Below are 11,605 nucleotides of genomic sequence, written 5' to 3'. Positions count from 1 at the left end.
CTGTCTGCTCAGAAATAGCTCCTGGCAGGCACAGGGGACCATATGGGATGCTGGGATTCGAACCAATCACCTTAGGTCCTGGATAGGCTGCTTGCAAGGCAAATGCCGCTGTGCTATCTCTCTGGCCCCATGTTTCAGTTTCTCAAAGGGCCTGATTGTCACAAAGCCCCTACACCTGTACACACACCAGAGGGAGAGGAGAGATGTCTAGGCTGGCATCTCTGGGAGGAAGAAAATGGGGTATACCAGCCCTGACCCCTGTTAAACCTGGCCTTGATGGCTACACCCCAAGTCCAGACCGGGGTGTTTGGTTACTGTTTGAGGTCTGTGTCCGAACATGGTAAGTTTGGGGTACCCCACTGCAGGTCAGTGAGGTACCCTTGGGGGATCACAGCTAGGGAGTGGCTGTTGGTAGGTCCCCGTTCTCTCACTTACCACCCAGCCACCCCATATCTGAAAGTCCAATTTCTCTGCAGTCTTGTTTGGGGGTTTGGTGTATTCCCAGCTAGGCCCTTTCCTTCCCGGCGGACTCAGTCAAGGATGCTATGATGTCCCCCCAGCCTGGGGTCCCAGGTCCCCAATCTCCCCACCATGCAGCCAGACTAAGTCAAATCCATCCTCGCTCCATCTTCACGTTGGTTTCAAAAAATATATATATATATAGGAGGGAGGTGGGGGGTGGCGTTGAAGGAGAAGAAAGGGAAGTTATTTAATACTAAACAGGTGTCTGGAGTCCTAAATTCTGCCGCTTTCTTCTAATAATGAAGTATTCATGAGGAAAAGCCTTTTTCCCCCACTACTTTCTTAAGATACTAATTTCACAACAAGCTCCTTGTTACCGCGCAATTATTCCAATCTTGTATTTCCCGAGACGGCGGCGGCCTCACGTCGGTCCCGGCCGCACTCGGTAAATGAAAGACAATCGCTACCCCACCGTTCATTATGCCCCATTTTACTCTCAGCAAAGGTAGCCTGAAAGAAATGATTTACTCTGAAAGGGACTTTTATTCAGTTTCAAAACCAATTTTCTCCTATTACTGTCTCAAAAGAGCGCGAGCGAGAGAGTGAGAGAGAGAAGGGAGTGAGAAAGTGGGGGACGGGTGGGGGGAGGAGGGGGGTTCTCAGCCCTCCACCTCCATTTTCTAGTCTTAACACTGTGATGCAATTAAAAAAAAAAGTTTAAAAAATTCCTGAAAAATCCACTTTCCCTGCTTTGGTTTCTGGTGAGTCTAAAACCTGCCGTTGGTTCTGTCAGGTAGAGATGATCCTCTTGGGGCCGGAGTGATAGCATGGAGGTAAGGCGTTTGCCTTTCATGCAGAAGGTCATCGGTTCGAATCCCGGCGTCCCATGTGGTCCCCCGTGCCTGCCAGGAGCGATTTCTGAGCATGAAGCCAGGAGTAACCCCTGAGCGCTGCCGGGTGTGACCCAAAAACCACAAAAAAAAAAAAAAAAAAAAAAAAAAAAGAAATGATCCTCTTTGGGATGGAAAGGAAAAGGGGGCTCGTCAACGCAACAAAAGCCCTTGACTGTGGACACAAGCGAGCAGGTCCCTGGGGGGCCTTCCCTCGGGGGTCAACTCCAGGCATGCTGGGGGTGGGGCCATCTCCTAGGATGCGAGGTGAAGGGGCCCCCCCCAGGCCTGTTTTTGCTCACGGGCCCCTTTCTGGGCACTTGGGCTGTGCCCTGGCCTCTACTATACCATGTGACCCAGCCCCGAGCACCCCTGACCTGCACAAGCCCACACTGATTCCGGGGACATGCACCATTGTGGGGTCCTTAGCAAGCACAGGGAATAAAGGCTTGTGGCCAATTCTCTCATCTCCTCCCTAGTACCAACTCCACTTCATCTGTTTCTTTTCTTTTTTTGGGGGGGGCACACCCGATGGCACTCAGGGGTTCCTCCTGGCTCTGCGCTCAGAAATTGCTCCTGGTGGGCCTGGAGAAATAGCACAGTGGCATTTGCCTTGCAAGCAGCTGATCCAGGACCAAAGGTGGTTGGTTCCAATCCTGGTGTCCCATAGGGTCCCCCGTGCCTGCCAGGAGCTATTTCTGAGCAGACGGCCAGGAGTAACCTCTGAGCATCGTTGGGTGTGGCCCAAAAACCAAAAAAAAAAAAAAAGAAATTGCTCTTGGCAGGCTTGGGGGACCCTATGGGATGCCGGGGATTGTCCTGGGCCAGCCATGTGTAAGGCAAATGCCCTACCACTGTGCTACCACTCTGGCCTTACCTCATGCATTTCCTTTTCTTTCTTTTTAGCCACTCCCAGCAGTATTCACAGGTTATTCCTGGCTCTGCTCTCAGGGATCACTCCTGGTGGGCTCAGAGATGCCGGGGATCAAACCTGGATAGGCTGTGTGCAAGGCAAACTCCCTCCCTGCTGTGCTACTGCTCAGATCATATGGGACACGCACTTTGGCCACAGCTTACCCTTAAGGTAAGGGGATCCTTAGACACACACACACACACACACACACACACACACACACACACACACACACACACACACACACACACGCGCGCGCACATTCCTTTCTAGAGGACTGGCAGGCAGGACCCCCCTCAGAGCCCACAGGAGAGAAAGAACTTTTCAGGAGAGGAGGAGAGGCCGGCTCAAGGAGGGATCACCCCAACAGCCTCAGTGATACAAGGTGGGACCCTCCTGGGCCTGCAGATCCTCGATGAACTCGAAATAGAGCCTCCCCCCCCCCAGGCGAGCCTGCCCCCCCTGACACCACTGCTCCATCCTGTGCTCTTTCTCACCTCCACCTCATTGCTTCTGTGCAGCCCCTCTTAGTGGCACGAGTCACCCCAAGACAGAATGGTCCTGAAACCCCCACTGGCATGGGCCGCTTCTCCCCAAGCCTGGAGGAAGTTCATGAACAGGCGCTGAATGACGGCTGAGACCAAAGAATCGCTCATTGTGGAGGAGGCGATGGAGGCCCAGAGAGGTCAAGTCTCCTGCTGCAGGCCACGTGGCCAGCTCAGAGAGTGCTGGGGCAGGTGTCCACAGCACCCCTGGTTTCCCCATGACCTCAGCCTGCCCCCCTTCTGCCCGTCATTACCCTCTCTGCAGTAAAGACCCCAGCCTCACCTCTACCATGCTGGGACCGTCCTGGAAAAGCAGCTCATACTGAAACCCTGTCTTCACATCGGGCTGTTCAGAAGTCTCTTTTGTGGCTTTTATAATAAAGAAAAAGGGGGTGGGGACACATGCTTGATTAGGATGCTCTGGTACTCTCCCTGACATGGGGTCCGATAAGATGGCTTATCTTGGAAGCACCCAGAGGAGAAGGTCCCCCGTGTCGATATGCCCTTTCAGAGCTGTGGATTTAGATAAAGAAAATGTGACAGCGGAGGGAGAGAAAAGAAGGAACTTTCCAGCGTGTGCTTCAGGGTGCGGGAGCACAGAAGAAAGGAAAAACGAGACTGTCTTGATTCTGTCTTGATTTCCACCACCACCCCTCTGGGCCCAGCCTGCTGCTCGTCATCTCCCCTGTCCCTGTCTGGACCAGGCATGCAGAGGACAGTGCAGAGGTAAGGCCGCCTGCATCTTCGTTGGTACAGATAAGAGCAGGAGTGTCTGTGGAACGTTCCTTTGGAGGTGAGGCCTGTGCGCCCTGTAGCATGTCTGTCTAGTTATGCTCATTGTTGGCCTCCATTTCCAGCCCGTTTCAGCGCCCACCCACCTACCCTGACCACAACTAGGGACCAGAGGGTAAAGGATTTGCAGCAGGTGACCGGCTCTCAGCTGCCCCCCTCAGGCTTGGGGATGCCACCCCACACTCCCAGTCCTACACTCTATAGCCCCACCAGAGCTCTCTTGTATGGGAATTCCCAATTCCGTGTCTGCTGGCTTCTTGACACTGCCCAGATCAGGGGCTGGAGTGATAACACAGCGGTAGGGCATTTGTCTCGCAAACGGCCAACCCAGGACAGACCCAGGTTCAATCCCCAGCATCCCATATGGTCCCCCGAGCATGCCAGGAGTGATTCTGAGCACAGAGCCAGGAGGAACCCGAGTACAGCCTGGTGTGACTCAGAAACAATAAACAAAAACACACTGTCCATATCTACTTTGGTTCAATGCCAGACAGGGTTGGCATCGCAGAGGGAGATGAGATGAGTGACCAGGGGTCCCCCAGGAAGCCAGGTATCCCTCCCATCAGCATCCAGGAATGACAGATTGATACTCAGATGAATAAAGTCTGGTTGCTATGGACTTTATTCGAGTGAATAAATGTCTTTTTTGTTTGTTTTGTTTTGGGGCCACACTGGGAAGTAGCCAGGGGTTACTCCTGTCAGTGGAGAACCATATGGGATGCTGGGAATTGAACCTGGGTAGGTTGTTGTGTGTAACTCCACCCTGGATTTAGGTGTATCTACCTGAGACCCACCCATTTCTGGGAGGGGTCTTGGGAAGCGAATATTACATTATCTTTACCTGCTAGAACCCTCCCATTTCCTGGGAGGGGTCTGGGAAAAGGTGAGATAAGGCTTCGACCCAGGGGATTAGAGGCTTTTGGTCTTTGGCCAGGATGGAGGTTGGAAGAGACATGGATGAAAGAAGACGCAGGGCTAGCTAGCTAAGAATGGCATGTGTAAATGGTTAGCAGCCACATCAGTTGGCCAGGGCAATAAAGATGTTATCTCTCTGGAAGCCTGCCTGTGAGTGAGTTCAATACCTGTCACTTTCATGAACCTCCAGACCTGCCGGTTAATGGGGAATGGAGCCACATGGCCTGGGATGGCAGAGAAAGGCCTCCATCCACCATCCAAGTCCATCCTATGGGCTTAATGCAACAGTTCTGTGCAAGTCAAGCACCCTACAGTGCTATCATTCTGGCCTCAGTGAGTGTCTTTGATTCAAACATTCACTCATCTACCTGCCTACCTACTCACACCCATCCATCCATCCACACAACCATTCAGCCATCCATTCACTCTTTGTACCCACACACCCACTCATCCATTCATCCATCCATCCATCCACCCACCCACCTGCTCACCCATCTTCTTTCTCTCCTTCCACCCACCTACCCACCCATCCACTCATTCAAGCAGCCAAATCACCCTGAGCATCTGTAGGGAGCCAGCCCACTGGCACTGGACGAAGGACAAAAACCCAGAGGAATGTCTTGCCAGGAAGAAACCTGCAGGCACACGTCCTGCCCAGGTCCACAGTGCCCATGTGTTTGCCACCCATCCCTCCCCTCTGAGTTGTGACTTCCTACTCGCATACTGGGCTATAGACTGGGCTCTCTGCCTTTGTAGGAGCAGCTCTTTTTGAGCATATTATTTCTCTCTCTCTCTCTCACTCACTCTCTCTCACACACATCCCTTCCTCAGCACCTCCCCAAACCCCATTTTTTGTTGTTTGTTTTTGGGCTTTTTGGGGGGCCACACCCAGTGGTGCTCAACTCCTGGCTCAGAGAACCATATGTGACGCTGGGGATCAAACCAGGTCCATCAGCGTGCAAGGCAAACGCCCTACCACTGTGCTACCACTGTGGCCCCATAAAACCCATTTTTTGCGTGTCATCCTTGCACAGGGGCCATGGTAATCTTCTCTGTATCGTTCGAATGTTAGTATATGTGCTGCCAAAGTGAGCACAAAACCCATTTTTTACCTCAAAAAATAAAAATAAAGAGAAGGACCTTTAGCCAGGTGCAATATCTACTTCCCAAGCCTGCCCAGCCCAAAAATAGGTTCTCCTGACTTTTCATACCAGCTCCATAATTTCCAGAAGCTCTGGGTAGGATAGTGTGTTGCTCTCAGGGTTTCACGGCAGGGCAAGACTGCGGAGTTTCTACCCCTTCTGACCTCCCCTCTCAGGGCCAAAGAAGGGAAGGTTGTGGAGGAAACTTCCTAGCTCCCAGAGAGACAAGGATACTTGTCCTTGTATTTGAGGCTAATTAAAATTCCTCACTACATCCCTGATGCCTGGGCCCAGTTCAGGGCACTAGGGGTGCAAAGACAGGTGAGAAGCCCTCCACCCACCACCCATAATGCAGGCCCTGACTCCTGGGGAAAAGACAAAGCTGAGGGTCCCAGAAACTCCCAAGCAGCCAATTGGGGCTCCCTCTGCGAGAAAGAAGACCCTGTCAAATGTCTCTGGGAAGGGGCAGGAACCCGCCCACGACACACCTCACCCCTAACTGGATTCCAAATCTCTGGACCACCAAAGATGGGAAGAGTGAGTGGAAATTGGGGTGCAGAGGGGAGCCTGCAGAGCTGGGTCAGTCCTGGTTCCACTGATCCTGGGATCCCATCACTGGCCACAGCAAGCTCAGGGGAAGGCCCAGAAGGGAGGCCTATAGCAGGCTTTGGGCCCAGAGGGCAGGGGTGCTCAGTGCTCCGTCATGCGGGGCTCCCCAAGCCCATCCTCCATTTCCACCTATCCTGTCCCTTCTCCAGCTGTCTCTCAGCCCTGCCATCTCCCGCACCTTCTCCCCTGCTTCCTGCTGTCTCCCTCCACCGGCCCCCCTCAGTTTTGTCTCTTCAGGAGGTAGCCAGAGTAGAAACCCAGCCCCCTCCTCCCGCTCCTTCCAATCCCCCCATCCCTGTTCTCGAGCCCAGAGGCCTTCCAGGGGACCCTGTTAATAATTAAATGTTAATCTAAAAAGCAATTTGAGCTGCAGCTAGGCAGATCTGGTTAGAGATTACATTAGCATGGAGGAGGCCGCCTGATTCTCTTTAACCCGTCTCCCGATCTCTCAAACTCTGGAATCTTCCTGGCACAGGGCCCTGCTGATTAAACTGGCGTGGGGCCCCAGCAGTGGGTAAGGGGGTGCGTGAGAAGTATTTCCCATTGCAGCACTGAAGAGGAGGCGGGGAGTGGGGTTTTCTGGCTTTTTTCTCCTAAGGATAGTCCCTTCTCCCTTCTCCGGCATTTACAGGCGACCTCTCCAGTGCCAGTTCTGTGGCCTGGGCCAGCAGGGTCTCTGCAAAGCAGATCTGGCCATAGAGTAGACATGGCCTGGCGGGGCTGGCAGGTGGGCAGTCAGTGACCCTCCCTCCCCCCATTGAATCCTGGTTTACCGTTCCTAGCATCTTGTCTGTGCTTGGAACTAGACATGCTGGTAATTTCGGGGTCTTAGGAGAGGTTCCCCCAAATGGATACAAGTCTCAGGCAGCAGAATAAACAGTGGAGGCACCCTGGGCCCTGCCCACCCCCCTCCAGCTGGCTAGCTTGGACTTAACTATCTCCTGAAGCCGTTTCCTCCAAAACCTCCCAGAAACGGAGCAGGTACTGGAGAAAAACCACACACCCATGAATTCTCAGCTTAAGAGAGACCGCCCCCCAGAGTGCTGACCAGCGAGGGATAGCACCCTGACAATTGCAGGAATGAAGGAAGGCTGAGCTGAGCTATGGGATGCCCTGGACCACTTGCCGGGCGCCGTCAGCACCATGGCCAGCTCCCAGCTGGGCCTGGAGATGGGGCTGGGGGAAATTCCAAGTCAGAGGGGTGAATTAAGCAACTACTGTGTGTGGGGCGGGAGGGGCGGTCCTGGGGTAAACTGTGGGAGCATGGGAGACTTTAAGTCAGGGTGGGGCGGCCCTCCCTGGCCTGTGCGATCACAAGGAGAGGGTAGCCATGTGGAAGACAGTCCTGAGTTCTAGGCCCTGAAGTCAGAGGCCCCTAGTGACAGCAGTCACCTGTAGCTACCAAGCCTGGTAGCGTGAGTGGATGTCATGGAGAGGTTGAGGGGACAGAGCTGGGAGAAGCCAGGGGGAAGGAAGGAGTCAGGCAGGACTGTGGACCCAGCACCGAGAACCTGGAGCAGCTGCAGAGGTAGTGGTTGGCTGGAACTCCCCAACTGTGAGGCCAGCCACAGGTGCTGCCATCCAGGGGCCACGGGGCAGGACCCCCACTTTCCTTGGGAATATCTTGATTCTAGTGGCTAAGAAAAGGGGCTGGTGGGTTGGAGGGGAATTCAGAGGAAGACTGAAAAAATACTCCCCAAAAGCCACTCTTTTTTTAAAAAATTTTTACTTTATTTTCATTATTTTGTCTTTGGACTTTTTTTTTTTTTTTGGTTTTTTGGGCCACACCCGGCGATGCTCAGGGGTTACTCCTGGCTGTCTGCTCAGAAATGGCTCCTGGCAGGAACGGGGGACCATATGGGACACCGGGATTCGAACCAACCACCTTTGGTCCTAGATCAGCTGTTTGCAAGGCAAACGCCGCTGTGCTATCTCTCCGGGCCCCTTTGGACTTTTTTTTTGTTTTGTTTTTGTTTTTGGGCCATACTGGCTGTGCTCAGGGGTTACTCCTGGCTATCTGCTCAGAAATAGCTCCTGGCAGGCACGGGGGACCATATGGGATGCCGGGATTCGAACCAACCACCTTAGGTCCTGGTTGGCTGCTTGCAAGGCAAACACCGCTGTGCTATCTCTCCGGCCCCCAAAAGCGACTCTTGAGGTTTGGAGTAGGGAGGGCATTTGCCTTGCACATGGTTGACCTGGGTTCGATCCCTAGCATCCCATAAGGTCCCCAAGCACCATCAGGAGTGATTCCTGAGCACAGAGTAGGAGTAAGTGCTGAGCATCGCTGTGTGTGGCCTAAAATGAAATAAAAATAGTCTCTTAATGGGGTGAATGATGGCACCATGGGTGCTGGTGGGCAATGCCAGGCTCCCCCGCCCAGAGAATGAGGCTCATCTTCATGTGAGGGTTTTCCCTACATCTCTTCCACCTCCTGAAACATTTTTCCACCAGAACCAGATCGCCAAAAAGCATCACTTCAACCAGTCAAAATCTCCAGAAATGAGGGACCTGAGTGATAGCACAGCAGGGGGACGTTTGCCTTGCATGCGGCTAACCCGGGTTCTATCTCTGGCATCCCATGGGGTCCCCTAAGCCTGCCAGAAGCGATTTCTGCACACAGAAAGTTCAGAAGTCAAATCCTAAAAGATCCAGAAATGAGGGGTGGAGAGAAGAGCACAGAGGGGAAGGCACCTACCTACCTTGCAGGAGGCTGTAACCACGATCATGGTTCGAATTCTAGCACCAAATATGGCTCCCCACCCTAGACAGAGCCAGGCAAGGTACCCCGAGCCTTGCCAAGAATGGCCTCTGCCCTCCCCTCAAATCCAGTCCTTGACATCGCTGGTGGCGGCTCTTATACATCCAGGGGGCGTCTTCCTTCAGTTTTGGGGGGGGGGGGCAAAGGAGCTCTTCTGGGCCAGTTCTTTTTTTTTTTTTTTCCATTTCAAATAACAAAAATATGGAACGCTTCACGAATTTGCGTGTCATCCTTGCGCAGGGGCCATGCTAATCTTCTCTGTATCGTTCCAATTTTAGTATATGTGCTGCCGAAGCGAGCACTCTGGGCCAGTTCTGCCTCTTGCTCTGACATCAACCAAAATGTCACCTCCTCCTGGAGGGACTCCGTAGCCACTGGATCTGAGTCGACCTCCTTCACTGGGACCACTGTCCTATCACTCCTGTTGTCTTGCCCCGTCACTTCTGCTCTGGATTCTTACTGATGCTCCCTTAGCATCCATCTTCCCGCCTGGGCAAAGATTCTAATGTTTTTGTGTGTAGGGGGGCTGGGGAAGGGTGGGGTGTGGCTCTCCACCCCTCCTCACCCCCTGAATCCTGCCTCATTCTAAATCCGAGTTTTGGTGCCTAGAGGTGGAGTATTGTGTGTATGTATGTGAGGCTACGTGTGCATATATGGGGGATGTGCTCACAGATACACACAGACACCCCATCCCCCCGCTCCTAGAGAGCGAGCAGAGGACGGGTCTCCTTTCAAAATCAGCCCAGCCCAGAAAAAACGGTTGTGACAGCACAAAGCGGAGATTGAATCAGCGCCGGGCGCGCCTGCCTGGTGACGGTTACAAATGATCTGATGCGGGAGAGACGGAATCAAGCGTGTGCGGGGGCCTTGTGACGGCTGCCCCAGTCTGGCTCATCATGGACAATGCCAGGCGCATCGGGAAGGTTCCGTGACCCAGGATGCTGGGCCGGCCAAGAGCTAGCCCTACGGCTCCAACTCACCTGGCACAGGCATTTGCGCCACAGGTCAGCAGCGGCCCCTTGCCTCTTCCTTCTCCCACAAATGTCACAACCGGGAAGCTGGTTCCTGCTGGGAACCCCAGAACTCACAGCTCTGGAGCATGAGAAACGGCTGCATTTTCATTATCTAACCTGATTGCGCCCCAATCCTGAAAGGTGGACAATGCTTCATGCCCACTTTGAAACGGGGAGAGAAGGGACCTGAGCTTCTGGAACTTCTGGACCTCTGAGCCTCAAAGGTGTAGATGGGAGAAGGCCCATGCCCCTACTCTTCACAGCTTCACCAGGGCCTTGGAACTGCTGCTCACTTCGTCCTAAAAGGGGGTCACAGGGGTGGCACCGCTGGAACTTCCCAATCTCCTGAGCCTCCCTGATGGTCTCCCTCACCCCAGAGCAGCTGCTGGACTTTCCCAGGGGGGACCATGCAGCCACTTAGCAGCTGCTCAGCAAACACTCACCTGCCCCTGGCCTGGACGAAGACTCAGCTCTGCCACCTGCCTTGGGGCCTGTCCTGCCTCAGTTTACCTCCTCCACCAAACCACTCCCTCTGCGCAGTGGACACCAGGATGCCTAGAGCCCTACATGCCTGTCTATGTGTCAGGGCTGGGGCTTGAAGCCAAGTCTGGAAGTGCAGGGGAAGGGTGGTGAATGTTCTGGAAGTGACACGGGGTCCGGGATGATATACTGGGACCCCGTGAGTCCATCCTGACCAGTCCTCAGGCCACACCTGCATCCTTTCCTGCCCCAACCCACCCTGCTGTTCTCCAGGGGACAGAGGTTTGTCCAGACCATAAGGAGGTATAGCTGATCACCTTAGACACACACTGTTTTTTGTTTTTGGGTCACACCCAGCAGCGCTCAGGGGTTCCTCCTGGCTCTACGCTCAGAAATGGCTCCTGGCTGGCTCAGGGGACCAAATGGGACGCTGAGATTTGAACCACCATCCTTCTGCATTCAAAACAAATGCCCTATCTCCATGCTATCTCTCCAGTCCCAGCACACACCCTGTTTTAACACCCAGAACACACACCTTACTTCCATAAATACAGAATCACCCACCCCCTTTGAACGCCTTCTCACATCCAATCCGATTGGCTGACAGAGTCCACACCTTATTCTCTCCCAATATAAATATCCATTTCCCACTTACAAAAAGCTAAGTTATTCTCCCAAAGTGGCTGGCATGGGGCTGGAGAGATAGCACAGCGGTAGGGCATTTGCCTTGCACACGGCCGACCTGGACAGACCTGGGTTTGATTCCTGGCATCCTATATGGTCCCCTGAGCCTGCCAGGAGCGATTTCTGAGCACAGGGCCAGCCAGGAGTAACCTCTGAGTGCCACCGGGTATGGCCCAAAAACAAACAAACAAACAAAAAAACAAGCCAAAGTGACTGGCGGATGCTTCTTTATGAGATCCAATCTCACCAGTGACTTCTACATCTTGGGATATGACCTCACCAGCATCATTCACAAGGAGGAGACTGGACGCAAAGTCAGGATGTGTTAAGCACCATGGGGTTCTGAGTAGGCAGCCAGTGCTCCTCAGGACCGGCCACCCCTGGGATGGACAGTGGGAT

At 53.6% G+C, this 11,605-nt stretch overlaps 1 non-coding gene and 1 pseudogene across 1 annotated transcript; both read right to left on the bottom strand.

The window, feature by feature from the left end:
* Positions 1 to 5,516: 5,516 nt before the first annotated feature.
* LOC126002306 (uncharacterized) lies at positions 5,517 to 5,613 on the bottom strand (annotated as a pseudogene).
* Positions 5,614 to 9,224: 3,611 nt separating this feature from the next.
* LOC126003011 (U6 spliceosomal RNA) lies at positions 9,225 to 9,331 on the bottom strand. Its single transcript, XR_007493558.1, has one exon. It is a non-coding gene; the product is annotated as a U6 spliceosomal RNA (small nuclear RNA).
* Between the last annotated feature and the right edge of the window lie 2,274 nt (positions 9,332 to 11,605).

The sequence above is a fragment of the Suncus etruscus genome, chromosome 2, assembly GCF_024139225.1.
Source record: "Suncus etruscus isolate mSunEtr1 chromosome 2, mSunEtr1.pri.cur, whole genome shotgun sequence".
Taxonomy (NCBI): domain Eukaryota; kingdom Metazoa; phylum Chordata; class Mammalia; order Eulipotyphla; family Soricidae; genus Suncus; species Suncus etruscus.
Note: the sequence above shows the minus strand (reverse complement) of the source record. Positions and strands in the feature narration are given on the sequence as shown.